Here is a 24,366-nt window from a genome sequence, read left to right as displayed (position 1 = left end):
GATGATGTGGGACTACTGGAGATATATTCAAGATTGAATAGCTGGAAGGAAGTCCTGAAGCTGGTGTAAATGCCATGCTAAGGGTCATGATATAAATAACTATGGTCAAAAATATCTTCACTGTTCCCTTGATCAATGAGAAAAGATCTCAAATAAAAAATGTCCTCCCCACAGTTCAGTTCTTCACTTTCACAAAGAACAAGTTAACATAGACTCTTATTCATAATGTGATTTCTCCAAAATCATGGACTTAAGCAAAAGTGAGCTGATGTCAAAGCACTAATTTAGATATTCTTGGTTTTCTGTCTAACATTGAATGTACTTCAGAGTGGGCTTTTCTCCTCAATGTTACTTCCAATTAAAGTTTTTGATTCAGTTAAATCCTTAATCTTTCATCCTTGAACAGTGGTAGGTAGGATGTTGGGGTAAAAAGAGTAGTGTCTATGGCAATGTAGACATTGTATGTTGAAATCTACACTGTTTGTTCAACAGACGTAGCTAGAAATACCTGCCATAACACAAAATTGTATATAAGAAAAAGATCAACATTTTTGCTGAATTCACATTTGAGTGGGAAGGGAACACCTGACTTTCACTGTTAAAATTTGGAGGCAGTTTGATTCCAAAGTTGCTTCATTTTGAACAATGGAATCAAAGCACCACTTTTCAGCTGTTTTCTCAGCCTGAACACACCCACAGTAATGATAGGGTACATCTCTTCACAAGCGTATGGACTCCAGAAGAGAACTGATAATTTTTGGCAGCGCTGGCAATTCAGAAGACTGATAGTGGTGAATCTTTGCAGAAGTTAACCATGTTTCATTCATGTTGGTTTGCTCTTTACATCCTCCTGGCTGTGTGAACAGTACTCAGTCCTCAGATTTCACAAAGTTCGGTCTGACCCAGCAGCTTGTTGCAATCCAGCCTATGTGGTGTTTCTCATTGCCTCTTCTTTTCTCATTCTTGTACTGAATACTTCAGTCACAGGATTTTTAGCTCTGTAGATGTAACAGAATGATTGCTCCATCAACATCTCTTTTCATATGTTCAGACCTCCAAATCTATCTTTTGATTTAAATCTGGATGGCACAAGGGTAATCATCTTCTATTCCATGTTTGCCACTGAAGGAAATAACTTACTTTCCAGGACAGACTAACAGGCTTCTAATGGTCTAGTTTCAACTGGTAGGATTTCTTGATCTGAAAAATTAATGGATAAATCACAGAATTCCTGATCTAGGTATTGTACTCTGGGAGCAGATCTACCATTGGAATGAGACAGAATTCAGGAGAAGCAGTTGGAGTCTGGTATGCAAGATTTTCTGGACTAAAGCCAGAGAGCTTAGTAAAAACTTGTCAAGACAGACTGCTCCATCTTCTAATTGGCTGACAACTTCCAGCCCTTTGTGCCCAGTTATTCATACTGGGACCAGTAAAACTGGAAAAGATCTGTATCTGCTACAACATACACAGGTGATAAATTCTGTCAAAAGTGGATGAATTAATAGGACTTTATGCAGACAAAACACTGTTTTCAAGTGGCTTGTGGGCTGCAGAACCTCTGGATCAAACCGTTCATCTATCTCACTGAGCAGCTTGGTCTTTATATACAACCTCTGTGAAGTTCTGTGTTGCTTTCTCAAGATGGTATCAGACCTGAGGTCCAGAAGGTCTTCTGCACTGTCTCTGTTGTAAGTCTTTATACCTTAGAGACAAAAGGCATATGTAATATTAGACAAGAACATGCTGTCCTGCAAAAATTTCTATACTTAGCAGTTGCAAATGACCAACACATTCTAAAGGATAACTGTACTTGACTATAAGTTTTTGTTCGTTTGTTTTGTTTTGTTTTTAGGTCCATACCTTTGATTATTTCATTTCAGAATTATCTCTGAGTTGAACCTCAGCTAAAACCAGCAGCTTGTAAGATCTATTAGATAATATGCAGTTAAACATCGCAACCAGATGGCCAGATCTGTAAAAAACCTCCTGCAAGGCACACACATCAAAACCAATGTCCATGTGATGTTCCTGTTGACAAAGGATTCGGGAGAATGCTGCACTAGGAAAGAAGCATGTGTGCACAGGACACTGAAGTGGGAAAAACAACACTGACGAAAGAAACATTGGTGACTCTTCAAACAAGTGCTGACAGCATGACCCTCAAGACAAACAAACAAACAGAGCTCATCAGGAATGACTTTTTGGGGGGGTAAAGTGCTAGCTGAAAGAGGCATGAAACTGTTCTAAGAGGAAGCAGGGTCTTGTTTGCTTCCTCCTAGGTTCAGTTGAATAGGGCTTTGTACAGTCTTTGTAAGTTAAAAATAAAAAAATAAAAAATTAAAATAAAATAAAGGTTGATTAAACACCTGATTTTAATACTCATATCTCCTCCAAACTGAAACAATCTTAATGGCTTATTTGTTTTGCTAGCCAGGAAGGCCAGCAGAGGCACAGTAGAAAGTCCTCTACGGAACTGAATTGAGGAGGGACACAAAATCCTTGAGCAGACCATGGACATCAAAACAGAGAAGGATATATCTGATTACCCCCACGAGACATTCTGGCACTGAGGAACAGAGCAATGAACAAGAAACAAGAAAGCCACTGAGGCAGTGGGAGGCAGTGGCAGAAAACGCCTGCAGCTGTATATCAAATTATGTGGATGGGAGATTGTGGTAGTCTGGAAAAGAAATTATGCCCAATATATAATATGTCCTGGTATCAGGAGTGGTGAGAGAGATTAATTTTATAAGTACTGTAGAGAAAGAAGCAGCAGGACATTAGGGCGGGAAAAGGAGTGACAGAAATGAAAGGTGACATGTAGATGGTGAGCCTGAAGAGAAAATGTTTCAATCTCCAAACTTCCAACCCTGATTATGCAGCTGTCAGTCCTGCCCCTTTAATTAAGTAATTGATTAATTAAAATAAAGCACTTAATCTCTCCATTTACATATTATGCCTCCCACTAACCAGCACTGACTGTGGGGTCCTCATCAGAAAGCTCCTTCCTATTTGAATTTGTGTTGGTTCCCAAACATATTACTTTGTAAATAGGAAATGACAACATTGGCTCAGTGCCCCAGTATCGTTGCAACATTGCCATATGTCAGTATCATGCTAAACATAGTAAGCAGAAGACCCAACAATATAATTATTGAGGACATCTGTCAGCAGCACAAGCTACATCTGGGATTAGTAGCTGTAATACTGGAAAGACCTATAAGAAGCAGAGAGGAAAGTCCTTTTGTGTTGGCTTGGATTTTCAAAAATAGGAGCCAGATCCTCATATGGTGTAAATTTAAGCCATTCAAAGAAGCTAATGAATCCAGCATCAGCTGATACTAGCTAAGAATCTGGCACTAAAATTAAGGCCAATATCATTAAGAACAAGATTTAATATTTTCTATGTAAATCTGAGTTTACAACACAGAAAATCATTTATTAGTGGAGTCAGCAGGTATATGCTGTCTTTTATCTCAGATCTGAAGGACCGGACAACTTTGGAAAGCTTCTGAAGATCAATAAAAATTCTCTTTAATACTCTTTGTATTTCAAGCATATAGCAGTATAATGTTATATTTCAAATAAATTATCATAGGCTAATGTATATATATATATATTATTTTTTGAGTATATTTAACACTTGTTAAAGAATTTTAATCCAGAGCAGAGTAGTCAGTGCACAGACTGAATGTCCAGTGATGCATACAGATCATACCTATTCGTTAATCTGAGGGCAAGCTCCTGTTGGGAAGCCAAGTAGCTGTATTAGTGAAATGTTGCATTTGAGCTAATGTCCCTTGCAGAAATCTTATAGCCATGTCTGTGCCATGCTGTGCTCGTGCTAACATACCATAGCTCTCAGCAAGACTATTCCAAACACCAGGTTGTTCTAACACTGGTTATATGGCATCTGAGCTGGAGGTTACCCCCATTTAAATACATGGCAGAAAGGCTTCACATTGTATGTTTGTAGACAAATCTTAAGGGTTTCCAGTCAGTTCACAGCTCTGTAGTTTTAGTTCCAAGTCTAAAATGAGGTTTTGCATCACTGTCTTCCACAGAGCAGAGCAGCCAAAGGGATTGCACCTAAGAAACAATGACAAGAAGATTTTGAGCAATAATGAGAAAAGTTGTTTTCCAAAGAAAGAACCTTGTGATGTTGTTGATGAGAAATAAAGGAGAAGAAAGGATAATCTCCCCTGAAGAAAGCTTTTCCTACATGGCACAAAGAGCTTTTCGCTCATTTATACTGCAGATTAACGAACAAGGGCATCTTTGCCCCTCGGTAATATTTGTAATCAAGAGAAAATGAGCTTGCATATTGATCTCTCTCTTTACTGTTTTATTTTTTTTTTTTTTTGGTTTGAAAGATTTCTTTGAGCCCTAAATCAGCAACCTATATTTAATGAAGGATTACAATAAATAAACTAGACTACATAATTGACAGAATGTAGTGTTGGATTTTGTTTATTTTTTTTTCTCTAGAACTGAGAAAATGTTCTTCCTAATGTCAACAAACAGAAAGTTTCAGTGCATCTGAGAGAGGTATGCCTCTTAATGTGCCTCATTCAGCAAGAGATTCACTGAGACACTTGGGCATATGGTTGTTTTTATGTGTGCCTACCTGTGAACTAAGTGTCTAAAACTCTTCTTGTAGTCAGTGAAGATATAGTCCATAAAGTCTGTGGGTCAAGAGAGGGATTCAGCTGACTGAAGGGCCTACTTTAACCCTGATGCCCTGAATTGCCTTCCTGGTGTGTTTATTGTTCTCACCTGACTGTAGTGGAAACACATCAAGTCTAACATCCCAACTGAAGGTCACTATACATTCCTGCTTCTACTCTCCAACTTTCCCTCTGCAGGCTGGCAAGCAAGATAGGCAATTACCTGAGGTTAAATTTTTTTGTAATTATTACGAGAAATGAAAGAATGAATTCAAAAGAAAAATGATCTGATGCAAACCTTCAACTGTACCCAAACAATCAGAATACTTTCATGTAATAAAATGTAAGAGCATTTTCTTTCCAGGATTTAGTTGTACCTTTTCCAGATGGGACAGAAGGGAAAAGAGGCATGAACACTGAAATGAAGAGCGTCAGGAGAACTGAATGCACACTTGCTGTGTTTTGCTAACGTCAGTGTTCTTCAGGGAGCTGAACACTGCTTGAACCTTGTGTCAGTGTGATAGATGAGAGCACATTTATTCACCAACTGCATGTAGTTGTCTGTCAAAGGTTTTCTCTGAATGAATCTTAGGATTTTTTCCTCAGTTAACTGAAGATTGTTATTATTATTATTACTACTACTACTACTACTACTACTACTATTTGTATTAAAATGCAAGACAATATGAATGGCTCAAGCCACTAGACTGATCCTGAACACAAATTTATCTGTATTAGCAAAACTCTCAGCTTCATTGACATTGCTTACATTTGGAAAATCTCTGTCTTGAATAGTAGTTTGTAGGAACTTTTTCCAAGTGGGGCTGAAGTGAAACTCAGATACACACCCTTAGCTTGGGGGTAGATTTCACTATTAGTGTTAAGGGAAAACACCCAGTTCAAACATTCTCTTTCTTTCTAAAAATAAAAAACAGTTTAAGAAACACAGACATACAGAATGAATAGCTTATTCTTGGCTGGTTGCAGCTCTGTAGTACATTTTCATGGTAGAGTTGAAAATAGTGCTTGGATGAAAAGGAGTCAATAATGGAAACCATGCAGGAGCTTTAGCACTACCAGCAGTGCCAGTAAGTGCTCTGCCCAGAGAACTCATAAGAACAACAGTCATGGGGAGAACTATGCACCTATTGGACTTGTTCACCAGAAAGATTACATGCAAAATATATAGCCTCAATTTCATCAGTTTAACTGTGTTTGAATGATCTGTGAATTTTAGGGATAATGTGTATTTACCATGCATCTCTATAGGACCCTTATAGCTTGTTTTTATTTGCAACATTATAGACGTTATAAGCGTTCACTTAGGTGTAGCATATTTAATTTTTAATGGGCTAATGCTTGTTCTTTCAGGAGCGTTTCTCTATATACAAAGCAATTACTTTATTAACAGTGCTTGTTTAGCTCACCTAACCAGAGCAGTCATGTAATCTTAAGTCTTTTCATATCATGCCAGCATTTTTATTAATGGAATAGGGTTGTTCCTGTCTTAAATGTCTTTTGCAAATGTTTCCAGGCAGAATAAGACTGTGAATAACATAGCGTTCAGCTATGACTTTTGAATAGATACTTATTTTCCTGTCTGATTTTTGATAAGGGAAATACAGTAGCCACCACATAGACCATGTTTATGTCAGTGCACTTGATTTTTGTCTAAGGTAACTAGACAATATTTGTGTTCTTGCAGGGAGGATTTGAAGTAGAAGTAGCAGATGGAGTCAGGAGTTCTCTTTGTTCACATTTCCAAAGCACTCCCCAAAGCTTTTATTATTATTATTATTATTATTATTATTATTATTATTATTATTAATATTATTAATATTAATTATTATTATTATTTTCTTTAGGATCATGCTGCAAAGCCTGGCTGAAATTTTGAATTCCATCTTATTTTCTTAATGTCATTCTGTGATGTGTTGTTGTTTGGATTTCTTCCACACTTCCCCTTCATGAGGGTATGTGTACCCACAGACATTCACACAACTGTATCAAACAGAGTACTTTGATTTAAATCTTCGTTAAACCCCAAACTGCACATCCTAATTCATGACTAGAGTCTTACATGCAACATCTGCTTTTCAGCTACTAGTTTCACAAAGGCATTTCATGAATCCTTATGGCAACTCATTCTTTACTGAATTAAATCAGTTTCACACAACCCTCAGGATAATGAAATTTACTAAAAATAAATGAATAAATAGCATAATTATTCTATTTCTATATTTGCAAAAACCGGGAATGACTCTCATTTTGGTCAAGCCCAAAACCATAACAATTTTCCTATAACATCAAAGGAACTGTCTTTATGTCAAACTGCTGTAAGCTAATAAAGAATTTGGCCAGGCCATTTTATACTGCATGGGAAATATATTATTTGCGATTAAGCTTCACAACCTCTTTTCTACCATACACCCCTGCTTCATCTAAGTCCCTGCCAGGATGCAGTAGAACATGACTAACGTACATTATATATTTGTTTATTCCTCTCCTTCCTTGGCAATAATCATGTGCAGTGACCAGTGGAGTATTTAGAATATACCCTATATAGTTACAATGGTCAAGGTAAGGTCAAAGATCCGAAGATTGCTTTTGCAGCAGGAGGTGGTGAGGTTTGTTTTAAGTCTTTGTTCCCGTGGGAATTTATTTGCTACTTTGGGTCAACTCTGAGGGAACTCTGTCTCTTGCACTGACACACTTGCAGATGTTTTACCAAAGCAGCTGCTCTGGCTAGGAATATTTTAATGTGACCATTTTATATGCTTTCCTCTCAGGATACGCAAGTGGGCTTGCATTGCCTTTACCTTTCCCCCATTCACAGAAAACAAAATCTCACTTATTTTTGCTCTTTCCACCTTTAAACTGAACCTAAATCCTTCAAGCTATATCAGTGGGAATGTTTTTATTTAACATTGCACTGTATTAAAAGCGGCTCCTATAAAGTACTACTGTTTTCTATCTCATTAATAGAGAAGATGTTCTCAGAAGGCACCACTTGGAGTTTTACAATTGCTGTAAAGTAACCATCCAAAGGCATTAAAAGATGAGGGACATAAAAATATTTCACAGTGGGAAATCTGGGAAAAGGGAAGCAAACAATGCAGAAAAACTGAAGTATACAGGAAAAATCCAGCATAATGGAAGAAACACATTGAAAAAAAAGGTTACTTAAAAATAGAAGAACATTTCACATTTGAAAAGTAAGGCAACTGTGATAAAATCTCATTAAAAAAAAATTTAAAATATAAATACAAGCTACAGAACTTGAACAAAAAAGATGGCTGAATGGTCAACTTGCTGACTTTACTCACTATAAGTATTGTTATTTCAAAGTAGCATTGAACAGTGCTGCAGTCTAGCTTAGATGGAAGATTATAAAGGGTTTGATCACTACCTGCCACACAGAAGAACATTATTTTCCAGCAGACTAGGCCAAGGGTCTCATTTTAACAAGAACACTTGCATAACTTTGAACATGCTTAATTTTTATAGCAACACATTCCCTTCAAATTAGATTAATTATCGCAGTGTTTTACCTTAAAAAGCTGTGATGAGATTCTGTAATTAAAAAAACTAATAATAAAAAATATTATAAGAAAAAAAAAGATGTTGTTGCTTCAGGTATAGCAGATTTCTTTCATTTTCTTCCACATTGAAACATTTCAGAACAATGGGCTCTGAAAACAACTTTTTCTGTTGACTCCTTTGCATTCTACCTTCATTTGTAGAGGCTCACAAGCAGCCATAATAACAGCCTCAAATAAATCTTTCAAAACACACTGCTTCTGAAGTATAAAAGAGATATGTCTCCATTTCTCTCTTATATGTATTTTCTCAAACCTTTTATTTTTCACAAAGGGATGCAGAGGTGACCTGACACAAACAATTTTTCTTGACAGAGTAATCAAAATTACCCTGCCTGAGTAAAGCTGAGAACTCTTTTCCTGAGTGCTACCTGGGAACATAAAGGCATATATTTTGTTTGTGTCTTTAGGAAACATAAGGACTACAGTGTAAAATAAGATAGATAATTATATTTACAGCTAGAGTCTTATCAGTCTTCTGATCTTTAAGAGAGGGATATCTTCCGTCTCACATGGAGACCCATTGACTTCATTGAATGTAACCATGAGGGTTTTGAGGATTATAATCGTAATGGGAACAGAGGTGATAATCTGTCATACCCGAGACACCTCAACACCTATCTTCTACCTCAAAAGGTAGCATACTCCCCAGGTTTTGACACCCTCCATGTGTAGAAGAATCTCTGTGATGTAGAGGATTTGCTGTCATCTGCTTTATTACGTTCTTATTACTAGGTAAAGACGTAAATACTCTGAACTGCACATTTCTACCAGATTGCAGACAAAGAAAGTGGAACTCGGCACAAGAGGGACAGATAGGCACTTCTGAGGGAATGTGACTATTACAAATGTTTATACTAAAGAAAAAAAAAAATCAACCAATGAAAATCCCCTTTACAGAGAAAAACCTCTCACATTTCTTGGCAGATTCTTGTCAGAATTCATGTTGCACCGTCCTCTCCCTCTCCCAATCCCTACCCCCCATCCTGGTCATCCACATTATCCTCAGGTCATCCAAACCTGTCTGGAGCTGCATACCTGTGTTTTCTTTGTATGGAAACCAAGGATGGGAGGGAAGAGCAATCAGGTCTTAGCAAGGGCAAGGCATGCACTTGAGATGGGGATCAGACAAAGTCTAGACAGATTCCATAGCTTTTTTGTTGTTGTTGTTCTTCCCAGATCCTTTAATACTAACCATTTGGTCTTTATAAAACATCCAAAATGTGTATGTATTCATATTCCTTGTGTGAAACATAAAAAAAAAAAAATCTGCTGCAGTCTGCTATTCTGTTCTGAGTTTGTTATTGTAATATATGCAACGTCTTCTCCTGTTTCTTATATTATTTAAATATGTACATTAAAAACATTCAAAAAGACTAATTGGAAAAATACACGTCTGTAAAAATGGTTTTAACTCATTTGAGGGAAGACTGGGAGTTATTCAATGTGTACTTATTTATAAGAAATCAGTAAATGAAGAACTTTCAGATGGTGACTCTCTCTTTCACATCCGTTGTTGCCTTATATAAACTGTCTTGTACTTTCCAAGGGACAGAAGTTCCTACAGCTGCACTCATGCAGTGTGACGGGAGTCTCTGTGCCATACACAACCACTTCTGGCCACCTTCCCTGCACAAATCAGACAACAGCTCCATGGTAATGTGAAAGGTAGTAAAGTTGATCAGCAGAACTTTGATCAGCTGTTCTAACAATGCCGCTTTAAATGTTATACTATTAAACCAGTTATATATTAAAAAAAAAAAAAAAAAAAAAAAAAAAAAAGCTCTATGAGGATAAGCCTGGAAGATAATGGAGATAATGGCTTGAATAATGGGTCAATAGTTCCAGAGATTTTGAGAGACATGAGTGTAAGTCTGGAATTTATGCACATTCCTGGTATTTTCCCATCTCATTGGCACAGTAAAGCTTCTTAAATAATATGGAGTGGGAGAAATCAGCCACACCAGATGATTCATGTATGCTTCTGCCTCCACTCAGTTCCTATTTTAAACAACATCTCATTGAAGTTTATAATCAAATACTTATACATTCTCCTTTATGGTATTGGAAAGCAATGGTCCCTTTGTCTACAGTCTGTCTCATAAATATAAAGTCAACTGTTATTTCAAGTTGTATTAGATCTAGGTATAGAAGACCTTTGTTAACCTAAATAGTTTAAAATTTGCCTAGTTATAACTAATTTTCTTAGAACTCTGCAGTTAAATTTACATTGGCAAATTCACAGATTGCTCTTTGCCAAGAGAAATTTCATATGAAAAAAGACGTTTCACATCCACAGAGCTGATGAGTATGTCTGATAAAAAGATTGAATAATATGCTATCCGTAAAATATATACATTATTACTCTGTGAGTAGTAGTAAAGTTTAGGTAGCTTTTGCAGCAAATATCCTTGGGAAATTGGAGGTGCAGAATCTTTTTTTTTTTCTAGTCATTTGTTCTTTAATCTTGTTCTCTCTCTGAACAACAAAGACACCAAAAGGTAGCTGTTTTGGATTTAGTTCTCTTTTGAATTTTCCATCTTAAAAAGTATCACACTTATCAAAATCACTGATTTGAATTTGAGAAAGCTGACTTTCCCAACCTTTTTATATTTTGTTAGAGTCATACAGAACTGTGTTATTGTAGAAATTGTGTAATTGTAGAAATTCAAAAGGATACATATGAGAGATTCCCCTTCTCCCCCAAATATATAGAAAATAGGAAAAATGAAGGGTTATCAATTAAATCTGTGCCAAGCCCAACATAAGAGCTAAGAGAGATTCTACCATCCTTCTCTATGTGGATTTTTTTTTTTTGACAAAAATAGAAGTATCAGTGTACCATCCTTACCCTGAAAGTTTCACATAGCTTTGCAGCATCTAAAAGGCAGTTAGAAAGATGTTGATCTGCTATATCTTTTGAATTTCTAGTTTTTACAAAGTTTATTTACATCTGAAGTGTAGATTGGAAGCAAAACTGATTCAAAAATGGGATTTGAAAATAGTTGCAAGTTTGTATAATACTGTGGGAATACAATGTCAGGCAGACTGTACACAGGATGTCTGGCGTACATGTGAGGAGCCAACCTGGTTGGTCACTTGCAACATCTGCCATACGTTTGGATGGTTTATACCCGGTAAGCTCAGCCAAAATGCAGCACACTGACCAGTGGTGCTCAGGATGACTATGCTGTGTGTTTCTGATAGATCTGGCAATAACCACCAGAACATCTGCAGTGCCCACTCCTGTGTGATTTCTGAATGTCAAACAGTCTAATTAGAATCATTATGATGAATGCTGTGTCAAGTCTTTAAATATCTTGGTCAAACATATTTCATCTAACAGGACTGGTAAGGGGCTAGCATACCATTACTGTCATCAGTCCGTAGATTGACATGTCTCGGTCTTGAGTTGGAGATAGCTCTGACTTTATAGAGCTTTAACTGTCTTTCTCAGACTTCTTCCAGGTACTGTTCCACAAAGGCTTGTTAAGAAAGTAGGGCAGTTACCAGATAATCAGGAAATTCATCAAATTCATCCCATTATGAAAGAGTTTTTTCTTCATAATGCCCTCTTGAACTGCTCCAGTTTTATCTTTATGTAGACAGAAAAATAGCCCATCAGTGCTCTGAGGTTTATATTATCTGGCTATTTGTGAACTATAGAAATGACTACCACTGTTCAAATATATATAATTTAATTAGCATTTCATGAAATAGGCTTATCATTTCCATAGAACACACATTACTTTTACAGTCAAATAAAGTGCTAATAGCATTTGTTCAAATATCAGTGACTAATTCGATTATCATTTCAGATTTTGGCTAAATGTGAATTTGGTTATTATAAAGTTTATTAATATATATTAATTTTTCAGTCAGTTATTGTGGACCATATATGACATTCTTTACATTCTTTTTTTTTTTTTTTTGGTAGCCGCAGGGTTAGGAATTCTTTTTATTTATTTATTTATTTATCTATCTATTTATTTATGTATTTAGTAAGTGGGTCCCTCTGGTACACTTGAGATATATTGAAGAACTCCAGTAATGTATATAATTGTTAACTGTGCTATTATGCTTGAATAACTGAATGGTACTCTTAATTCTATTAAAACATTCACAGTTTTAACTGAAATACAGTTTACGTAATAGATGCAGTTCACTTATCTACCTCATTCAAGTGTTTGCATCATACCTTTGTAATTTCTCATTAGCTAGCATGTCTGCCTTCTGCCACAAACTGACTTACTTTCCTGCCATCTGTTACAAACCCAATTTAATTATCAGTCACTATTACAAACGCAACGACAAATATTTTATACACCAGGGGTCTGCCCTTTCCCCATTGTCAGAATTATTGTGAGGTAATGTTTTCAAGTATAGCTTTCACAACAGATTAGTTTAAAAGATCTATTTCTATATGCATCAGCTTTTAAATAATATTAGATTCTAGATCTAGTAAGATTATTTAGTAATTTAAATGAAATCATATTTTCAAAAAGATTTACCTGTCTAATATTTTTACGTGGATATTTTCAAAATAAAACATTTTTTCAGAGTATTTCTACAATTTTAAGTCAGAGATAATTGCATTTATTCAAGATATTACATGTGTTACAACATTGTGAGTTATGAGAACCATCTGAACTAGAAAATCAAAAAGAAATGAGAGATCAATTTAAAAATGGGTAATTGTTACTAAATTAACAGGAAATTAACTAAAACTCAACAGTAAATATATAAGGGGAAAAATAAAGTATATGAAGAACTAAATAATCAATATATTTAGTGGGAAAACAATCTCAAACTGTATTCTAATCTCAATTAATTGAATATCAATACTAACATTCAAGAACAAAAATCTGAGCCGCATAGAAAGAATCCCCACAGTATATTTGTAGCACTGTAAATTTATATCATAATGCTGTTAAAATGGTTATTTTAAAATATACTAGCAACAATTTACAAAACATTTTAAACCTATATTATTATAGACATTGTATTTTAAGGTAAGAATTGCTCATCTTTTTTTCCACAGAATATTAGTTAGGAATGTGAGGTTTAATATGTAAATCGTGTTGCCTTTGTATTGTAATTATTTTTGTCATGTTACAATGTGCAAAATGGGAGTGTGGCATGGATTTCAACTTGCATTTTTTAACCTGTTTTTCCACTAAAAAATGGAAGAATTAACATTCTCCTCTATTTAGAGAATGATTTAGTTTGATAAGAAAAATACTGAGTTAAATGTTTCATAAAAACTCTTATCCTTTCAGATTGTTCAGGACTCACATATTTTATAGAGATTAAGTTCCCAAATGTCCTGAATTTTCTGAATGTTTTCTTTTAGTCAATGTACAAAACTATCAGAAGACTATAGCTGTAAGACCTGTTTTTTTGTTTGTTTTTTTCCTGTGAGAAAATAGGTCTTCAACACTTTTAAAGAGTAATTGAAAAAAAAAAATCTGTTAGTTTATTAAAAATAAAAACAAAATCCAATAAAATAATTTGGAAAGTTGTCACACACACAAAAAAATCTACCTATCTATTGGATAACTTGTTTATGAATGGAATTAGGAACTAGCAGAAAATGCAATTTTAAAAAATCACATAAAATGCATGGGAAAAGGATAAAATTGTTACACTCCTTACATGAATATCTTTATGATTGCTTGTTGTCCAGATTAGCTTCATTTTTTTCACACATCAACCTCTATTAGATCTAAATATTATTTTCTCAAAATAATTTCCAGAATTGATTTGAGTATTGTGCTTAATTTCACAGAATGCATCCTTGTTTCTGATTGCTATTACTAACAAGTGTCCTTTAATCTTACTTCCTCAAACAGTTCTCAATATACAGGAGGACTTTCAGTGATATACCTGATTCATAACATTGACATTGTCTTTTAGACCCTGCATTGTTGTTTGTCACTTGACCAAACTTTATTTGTTATCAGATGTGCTTTATTAGCTTTCTATAGAATAGAATAGAATAGAATAGAATAGAATAGAATAGAATAGAATAGAATAGAATAATAGAATAATAGAATAACAGAATAATAGAATAATAGAATAATAGAATAATAGAATAGAATAATAGAATAGAACAGAACAGGAATAGGAATATTTCAGTTGGAAGTGACCTTCAAAGATCATCTCGTGCAATTGCATGACTATTTCAGGGATAACCAACAGTTAAAACATATTAATGAGGGCATTGTCCAACTGCCTCTTGAACACTGAGAAAAGGTTTTCTTTCTGGATCCTTGTCCAGGTAAATGTGTTGTCTTGGCCTCATTCAAAATTCTGGTAGACCTTCCTCTGTGATGTTCATAATCCTGCACTAAACTGGTTCAGATGTGAACACTAGCAGAGATTGTAAAGTATCATGTTGATACGGTGGACAAAAAGTGAAAGGAGGAATGTGAACTCAATATAAAGAAGGAGATTGGAGAATATGGTTGGATGTCAGTGGTTGAGGGAAGAGAGAAGTTGACCAGACAGGGATCCAGGACAGGTGTTAGGATAGCAAGAGGCACAAGCAGCTAGACAGGACTGGGAACAGTGACTGTGTTGGAGGACTCTACTAATGTCAAAGCAAGAGGCCTGGGGCTGAAGGTTGTTGTGGGAGGAAAGCAGACATTGGTTATTAGTACTGACAACCAGTATAGCATTTTATCAAAAGTGAATGAAATCTCCCGATGGTCCCTGTTACTGTGTTCTGGTAGAACATGGCAGAATTCCTTTCAGATGAAACTGAGATGCACTACAGATTCTCAGTCACTCTGCTCCCTTCTATGCACCACTAAGACTTTTGGCTGAGTAGACTATCTGTGGCCTTTAAGCCTAAGAAGCAACGTGGCTTGTATTCACATTCTTAGACTTAGCCTCAAGACTCTTTGTATTCACTATGCTGAACACTTGGCCTGGGTATTCTCTGGACTTCAAGTGACTTTAAGTCTTAGTAATTGCTTTTGTGTGATAACAAGAAATAATGTGATAGTTGGGGTATGGCCTGCCATAATTATAGTTTTGCAGATCCACATGAAAATGTATGATGCAATACATAGCACTAGGAAGTGTATACGAGGACAAGGTCTACAGAGATATGTGGATTGTCCTGGGCAGGGATAGCTAAACCTGGAACATGCTCTATGCTGCACTGCTCTATCACTTCTACCTGGGTTTCCTCTGGGATAAAGATAGCTGGAACATCTTTGACAGCAAAGAGAAGGAGCTGTCACAGGTCCAATACAAATAAACGGGGGATCAGATCTGGAAGCAGCTATCAGATCTCGAAGAGAGCAAAGATGCAAAGGTTTTTGTTTGTTTGTTTTGTTTTTTAATGCATTTTTTCCACATTTATGTTTCATTGTTCACCTCTTCATTCATGTATTGACAACCTTGTCTTTCAATATTTGAGATTGCTCCTATTGGCAAGTTCAAGAGAGGAACAAAAAAGACCTGGTGTCCACTGAGTATGAACTGCATTCCTATCTCTAATCCAGAAAAGGGAAAAAATACTAGTGGTGTGATTGATGTTACGAAAATCCTATTCCACGTAGGACATTCCTAGATAACTCTGTCAGAATATAAAACTTCATAACAACTGATATGGATATTAACTGATTTTTATTGAATTATTCAACTGACATAAATATTTCTGTGATCAGCATTTCAGCAAATAATACCCTTTAAGCTACATTTGACTGATGTTGAGATTTGCAAACTTATCCTTCATCATCATTTGACATATTTGTAAATGTCAAAGAAATGTACAAATAATTCAAGAAGTGGACTGTTTGGACAATACTCTCAAAAACATTATCAGATTATTTTTTTTATTTATTTTTTTTTTTGGGGGGGGGGGGGGGGGCGGGGTGGTGGTGGTGGTATTCCTTTGGGGACCAAGGAGTTGGACTCAATGATCCCTGTGGGTCCCTTCCAACTCAGATATTACGTGATTCTATGATTCTAAATAGGTGGCATATTAAAAAGTAGTGTGGGGCAGAGAGGTGATCAGACTTCAATTGCCAATATTCAAGGTTTTTTTGAGGCACTTTAAAATCCAGTGCAAGTCCTACATGCTCTGGACAAACTACTCTGGAATGTAGAGTTGGAAAGGACACCTCTTCCTTTAGACAGAAAAAGCTTTTCTTTTGTATATGAATTTCACATCTTGTCTGACCTGATTTCTATATTTGACAACAGTTTGGTTTGAGCTCTGAGGGAGATGCATTTCGAAAGGAGAAAAAAGCTCTGTTTGCAGCTGTTTCAAACCGCATGAACAGATTTCAGCCACCTTAGCTATTCCACTGGCAAATCTACATTTCATTCATAGAACTTCCACTGAGAATATTGATTGCAATTTCTAATACAGGCCTTGAAATATCTATGTGTTACACCATCTGGCCTTTATTTGTAGGTTTGCATAATAAAATAATTTTGAAGACCACAAAGTACAACTAGAATTACTCATTTATATATTTTTAATTTTAAACTTTAGTACATTTTTTTTTTTTTGGCTTAAATAGCTTTTTGGCAAAATTGCAGTATTTTTGTAAGTGATGACGTTGCCTGTTGCAAACTGGCTGTGCAGTGCTGACACCAGCAAGTCCAAATGCCAGCCAATACTATAAACAGCAGTAGCCCTGGGACAAGGATAGTAAATGAGCATACATCTAATTAAAGTTCTCTGATAGGATTAATCAGTTGACATTTTGCCACATAAATCAATAGCTGGATTTCTCCACCACCAAAAACCTTCCTTTTTGCTGAGGAAGCTATTCACCCTTAGCTAGAAAGTCAATGTTTGAGGCAGATGATTGATTTGCCCTACATTTTATGCATTCAGATTCAAAATACAAACAACAGATGGCTTTCTCAACAGTCCTAAACCTAGATTTGATTGGTATAATCCACTCAGCACTGCTGGAATTCAAACCCTGTAAACTTATAATGACCTATGGATTTCTCTTCTATTCCATCTCAAACATAACCTGTCCCATTTAGCAGGTACAATATCAAATGATTTAGACTTCCAAAAGGAGTACTGTAAGACAAGGACTACTCTGTCACTGTTAATAGCTGCCACAGCATTGAAGCAATGGGCAAAATAACTTCTCACTGGGCAGCACCTCATTAGGAGTGACCAGAAGAAACCAGGCTGCTCCCCAGATTACAGCCTTCACCAGTTGGACCCTCCAATTAGTGCATATTACTCAGAGCTGTTACTAGTTTGAATAGAAACTCTTGGGCTGGGCCTGAGAGGATTTGTCTTTTAATTAGGTAATTATAAATCCCTAATTATGGGCTCATAATCTTTCTAATATCTCTTCTTAACTTTGGCGCCAACTAGACCAGATGACTTGGACTTAGCCTCATCCTTGAGGAAAACGAGATTTTTTCTTCCAGAGATAAGAGTTGTTTTCTGTAGATCATGTGTGACTGGGTGTAAAGATTACTAGTGTTTCTTAAGCTGCTTAGACAAGACATTAAGGTGCTTTATATATGTATATATGTATGTATATATAGTAAATAATGAATAAATTCAAAGATGCTTTCTACAGCTGGATCTGCATCTGTAGATGAGCAATAACAAAACACGTAAGAACACTAGCATACATGCATTATAACTGTTATATTACACTTTTTTTTTTCCCATGGTAGGATGTAGAATTACACAAAGTTCAATAAAATTGATTGTAAACAAGAGGAAAATGGTCACTTTTTATCTACAATTCAAATAGCCTTCTATTTCCTTAGTGAGAGCTGGCACTGGTAAAAGATGTTACACTTCCTCAGTGAAACTTTATTTACTCACAAGATCGGTTTAACTTCAAGAGTTACTTAAATCCAGAACTACATCAGAGAAAATAAAATAAATAAATAAATGAATTTAAGAATTTAAGAAAGAAAGAAAGAAAGAAAAAGAAAAACAAATTCACCTCAAAACTCAAAATGCAATTTAAGGAATATCAAACATATTTGAAAATCTGAGTCAAGTTCCAAGAATAACCATGGAAACAGAAAGGTAAGAGAGATTTTTAAAATAATATTGAGTATTACTCCTTAGAAAAAGTAACCTAAATTAAAAAGAAAACATGGTAAACAATTAGGCTAAGTAATCCCACATTAAATGAATCATATTGTTGGTTAACAAGAACTGTATGACTTTGATATGTGTTTGTTTTTCTGCTTAGATTTTTTCTTCCATCAATAACTGAAAACCCCAGAACTTGGTTCCATGAATACTTTCTGGTGCAACTTCTTCTGTAGCATACAGTAACTTCAGACTACAAATTTATAGATATAGATCTGATACATAAAGGGCTTTGTGTCAATCTCTGTGGTTAATCTGAGGCCCTTACTGTTTACAGCATTAATATACATCAGGAGATGATGCTTTTTAATTGTTCTCTCAAAAACACTGAAGAAGTGTTTTCAAATGCTGAGGACAAATAGGCAAAACAGATTTTGGAGTCATCTCCAAAAGAAAGCTGGAGCATTGGATGTGAAATCCACATACAAGACATGGAGAAAAGAAAAAGATATATTCAAGAGAGAAGGTGGTATGATTTAGCACACATTTTCCTCCACACAGATCTCCAATAAATTCTTGTCTTGGGAAAGAAATTTTTCAGTCTTCCATTCTTTTTGTGTTGGGTTCTGGTTATTGTGTGGGTTGAATAGCAAATATTTGGTAGTTCTGGGCCTACTGAAACTATTTGAAAACATAGTGGTTGGAGTAGGAATCGGGTGTCATGAATTGTGTGGAATTTATTTATTCTAAATCAGCTGTGCACTTTGAAATTGGTAAATCCAGTTCTTGACAAATATTACACTTTTACAATTATTTTTGAACTATGAGATGGAAATGCAGAGTTAAGGTCAATAAATAAAATCAAAATACTGCAGAATTAATTGCATACACCTCATCTAAATCACCGGGAAAGAAAAATGGAAAGACATGGAGATATTCCTAATGAGGGGTCAAATTTGTCTTTGCATCTCCCTGAGGATTCAACTGAATGCACAGAAATAAATTTGAAAGCAAATTCTACTTATAAAACCTCCATTGTATTGATGCATGCATCAGTTATTCTTATGAATAAGGATGGTATGCTATAGTTGTTTCACAGATAACCTAAGAAAATTTATAGCTCCCAAATGAATCAATTTTGGGAATAAGAATTTTTAAATGGTTAAAACTCATTTTTAATTAGGCTTGAGACAGAATTTTGGGTGCATGAATTCATGAAAACACTATCATTGCCACATATCCAGCTTTTTGAAACAGTCTGTAAAGAAATATTATGAACAGAAAGGTAAACAGAAGATACCTTTTTTTCCCTGGAATAATCTACATTGCAAGGTACACTTTGGGACACCGCTTACAAAAATCTATATTGCACTTATCCTTTTTTTTTTTTTTTAATACCTCTTAATGTTTTAATGTTTAAGATGAGCATTTTATTCTTCACCATTCTTAGAGGAACTCTAACACAGAACAATGATGTGTAAGGGGCAGTCCACAGGCCTCATTTTGTAATTATGTCCATTTTGATATGAGTAGTGTGACATGAAGAATTATTTTAGACCCTTCTCTATAACACTTTTTCCTTTTTCTGTAATTTGAAAATAGAAATGTTTTATAAATATGTGGTTTAAACAAGTGGGTCAGATTATCCAGTGACAAAATTCATCTGTAGCCTTCAGACGTGTCTTGATAACCAGTTTATGATAGCCAAGAAGCTGGCCCACATTTAGATTAAATATATACAACAGTTCTCACCAGTTTTCTCAATCTGTTATGTACAAGGTTGTTTCCTAATCATTTCAGTTGGGGGGGGGGGGGGGGGGGGGAGTCTGCCTTCTCCCCCATCCCCCCTTCCCCTCCTCCCCCTTTTTTTTTTTAATCAGTTTTGGACACACTTTCCTCCCTGGTTAACCTAGCTCTGACTAGGATGAAAAAGGCATTGTCCTCTGCTGGAAGAGTTATGTGATGAGGAAACCACATTTGCAGGAGACAAGCTTGTGGTCAATTTTCTCCCTGTGTACAGAGCAAAGAAAAGGCTTTTTGTAAAGAAGAATTTAAAATAGGGTTTTCATGAATCATTGTTTGCTGGACATACCAGGGAAGTCTAAATTAAGGAAGACATCTTTTCACTTAGTTAGGGAAAGCCACAGTTCATAATTCTTTCAAAAACACACAATGGCAAACTTTGTATTATTTAGATACTGAAAGCCAAACCAGATTAGGTTAAAAGCTGGCTAGCTATATTTTATAATTTTCTAGGAAGTGTGTTTTATGAGAATTGGAGGGGAAAAAAACTTAACTGCAGTAGAACTGATCCGGAATTTCTGACTACATGGATACTCACTCGAAAATGTCAATATGCAAAAACTAACTTTTTATAGGAAAGAGAAAGTTTGGAACAAAAACCCCTTGAAATACTTCACAGTATCAAAAGAAGTTTCAGGTTTTATTTGAATTAGACAAAAACTTAACAGATCAAGAGCCTGGCTGATGTCCCATAGTCTTGAGGCATAGGAAAACAGGCTTCCAGTACAAAACATGTATGACAAGAAACATGAACAGAGATCTGTTATATTGCCGGTGAATGTCCTAGTGAGAGGGTTATATATTCTTGCCAAAACAATGCTATTTTTACAAGCTTTATCAGCTCCCAACAGGAGAAAAATACAGGTGCTACTTAACAGGCTGGTGATGGGACACACCTGAATTATGCAAGTCTGAGAAGTAATTCTCTGCACCAAGTGGGGCAGAACAGTAACTTTCTCTCTGTTTTTTCATAAAAAGAGAGGGAGGTAACCTCATGAGTCAAATTATCATCAACATTAATTATTAATAATTAATCTGAAATTATTAACTATTTATATCTTTAAACTATAATAGCATGTTAGTTTAAATCTTCCTACAATAAACTGTTCTACGAACATTTATGCCATTTTGTTTATCTAGGAAATAGTTTATTACTTTGGTTACGCTGTGAAATTTGTAATACAAGAAAGGTGAACATAGGTGAGTGAGGAAAATATGTTTACTAAAATTAACCCAAACTAAAACCAAGCTCCAAAGGATCTTATGTTTCATTTATGTCAAGATGTGGAAAGAAAAAATCCAGAGGGTCTTGGAGGAATGGATTATGTTACCAGATGAATTAAAAATTCTCAAATTAGGGATGTTTTAAATAGGAATCAATATTTTAGCAATGCAATCATAAGCCATAGAAATTTTTGAAACTGTGAAATAAAGCTAACCTTTTTAGTAATAGTAGTAGTATTAATAGTCTTCAACTTTATTGTTGTTTACTTACATTGTACTTCACAGTCATCATCTGGATGAGAGACAAGTATTCTGAAAGGACTGGAAGCACACACATCATCATTATTAAATTTTGATATTTCATTATAATTTTGATGAATTTATCCCTTATATTCAACCTTTAGTATTGTTCTTTGAATTGGTATAAAATTCAAGAAAAAAAATGTTACTAGCCTTTTACTTGAAGTCAGACAAAAATCTGTAGCTTGAGCCAAATTTTATTTTCTGTTCTGTTCATTCATGACTATAAATCAAAATTTGAAAAGATGTATATCCATGTGGATGAGAGACCAAGAAGTCATACTTGCAGCTTCATTACTCAACTGAAAATATTGTAATCCTTTATTTTTCCCTGAATGTTTTTATTTGGCAGAATACATCCTATATAGACAGTCCACTGACTGGGTCAAGTGCAAAAATTATACCGTATCCATGGTGCTGTTAGGGTGTAAAAGAAAAATAAAGGTTTGCAGAGAAAGTCAATCAAACAGTGCTACAGAAGGGGAAAAAATAAGGGCTTTGAGCAATATCCTTTTTAGGGTTCAAATAGAAACAATTTAAATACTTGCTGAGATTAACTATCTTAAACTGAACTGTGGTAATTAATTAGCTAGTTGGAGAGAAAAGGGCAGTTATTATCAGAGAAGAATATTAACAGAAAGAAGGTGATAAAAAACATCAGTTCTGTGAGCTACAGGAACAAACAAATGTTTATATACATTGTGGAAATAATAACTCTCCTCAGTCAAGTTTTAAAGATGTTATGAACTTCAATGCCATAAATCATCTTCTGTGGATATTTTAAGCATTAAAGAAATGAAGAAAGAATAATTATTTTGAAAAGATTTTACTCCATATTCCTTCACTGACTGGCTTTGTGAGCTTGTTTGCATGCATAACTTCAGTTTCATAGGTGATTTTTGATCTATTAGCTAAAGGATGCTGCATTCAGGAATTCATGCATAAAGTCCACTGGATTTAAATAGTTAATTTTGTGTTGGGAGTACTTTTTGGTGTCTCTAGACAGGTAATGGCAAGAATTTTCTAATATAGAAACTAAGAAATTATCCTGAAAGATTATAAGATAAGGCTTTCATCATGTGGACTGAGCTGTTTACTAGGAAATCATGATTTTCTAAATTATTTGAGGAATTATGGTAAGCATTGGATTTTTCTGTGAAAACACTCAACAGCCAAACCACAAAAGCTCGCTTTAAATTCCACCAAAGTCAGTTCACAGCATGAAATCAAGTTTCAAGGTGGACCTAGATATAATCAGCATAATTAAAAGTTTAATTCATAAGCAAAGGGAAGAACATACTTTCATAACAAATAAAGGCCAGAGAAACCAAGATGAAGCAAGACAGAACTATATTCTCAATGCTACAGTCTTATTTCTACAGTTCTTTTCCTACTGGTTTATATCATCCAGCTCCTGGGAAATCAGGTGCTTCCTGCCAACTGAAGATCATTAACACTCTAAAAACAAACACATGGTTTTCTGTAGATCCTTATTAGCATAATATTAAGACTCTTGCTTTATAGGAAGACATTTTGATCTAACCTCAGACAGGCAGGAGTTTCACTGTGTTTGTTCGTTGTTTTTTAGATTAAATGTAACAAGAGTTTAGTTCATATCAGGTTGTAAAGAAATCAGGATAACGCTGAAAACAAGAAGAGGGGAAAAAATAAAGTTCATCTTTAAGTAACTTTGGACATCTGTAGTTGGAGAAGTTATTCTTCTATACACCCCAAGAACATAAATGCTTATAGTGTAAATGCTTACATTTATTAAAGTGAATGCCATTCTGAATTATTTTAAGAAGTAACCTTTAAGTTATGATGTCATGGTCTTAAGTCTGATTTGATTTCAGTGGCTTCAAATCAGCAACATACTTAAGCAATGGCCTAATTTTAAGCATATGAATAGTCCTATTGAAGTCAGTGAGATATTCACATATTAAAGATATGCTTCAGTGCTTTGCTGAATCAAAGCCTATGTGAGTAATATGCCACATATGTTTTTACTTGTAATAACTCTGTTACATCACTTTACCTTTAGGTAGTAATTTCTCTACACACTGGAATTAATGTTTTCAGAAAGCTCTCTTAAAATTTTAAGATTTTGGCATTTTTAAAGCATATGCTGGTAAATTAGTAAGGCTTTTATTCTTTCCAGTGCTACATAATAGCAATAAAATCTAATAAAATATAATTCAATGTTTTGGCTACTGCATTAATTGAATAGTACAGCTGTTTCCATCGTGCAGCAAGGACTGAAAATATAATTAGAGACATGCTAACTTTTTTTTCAATGCCTCATATAAAAAAAAGAGATGAGCCTGAATAGTAATATCAGTTATCAAAGTAGTAAAAATCTTCTGAGTTGTTTAATAGTTAAACAGCTAAACACATCTATCACTCACCTCTCAAATCCTTAGATGTGTAGGTGGCCGTAAAAAGTTCAGAAAGTATCTGTATTTTCAAATGATTTTGTTGTCCTTCATCTGCAATTTATATGATGTCATTGATGAAAGCATAAAACTACAGTATATCATAAACTGCAGGTTTTACACGTGCATCAGTCTCCCAGATCAGCTAAAAGAAGAAAGCTGGGTTGTAGTACAGTGGAACCTGAAGATGGAAACTGTGAAGAAGGAAACCTTGCTTCAGAAGTGTTTGACATTCTGTTTTGATCTCGGTTAACATCTGAGCAGAACACAGTATTCTGGTCTTGGCAGGA

General features: G+C 35.1%; 1 long non-coding RNA gene across 1 annotated transcript; it reads right to left on the bottom strand.

The window, feature by feature from the left end:
* LOC136790530 (uncharacterized) lies at positions 1–24,347 on the bottom strand. Its single transcript, XR_010830640.1, has 3 exons — positions 24,050–24,347; positions 3,857–4,092; positions 1–1,705 (listed from the first exon to the last, which is right to left on the bottom strand). It is a non-coding gene; the product is annotated as an uncharacterized lncRNA (long non-coding RNA).
* Positions 24,348–24,366: the final 19 nt, after the last annotated feature.

This window comes from Anser cygnoides, chromosome 3 (genome assembly GCF_040182565.1).
Source record: "Anser cygnoides isolate HZ-2024a breed goose chromosome 3, Taihu_goose_T2T_genome, whole genome shotgun sequence".
NCBI lineage: Eukaryota > Metazoa > Chordata > Aves > Anseriformes > Anatidae > Anser > Anser cygnoides.
This window is presented reverse-complemented; position numbering and strand designations above follow the sequence as displayed.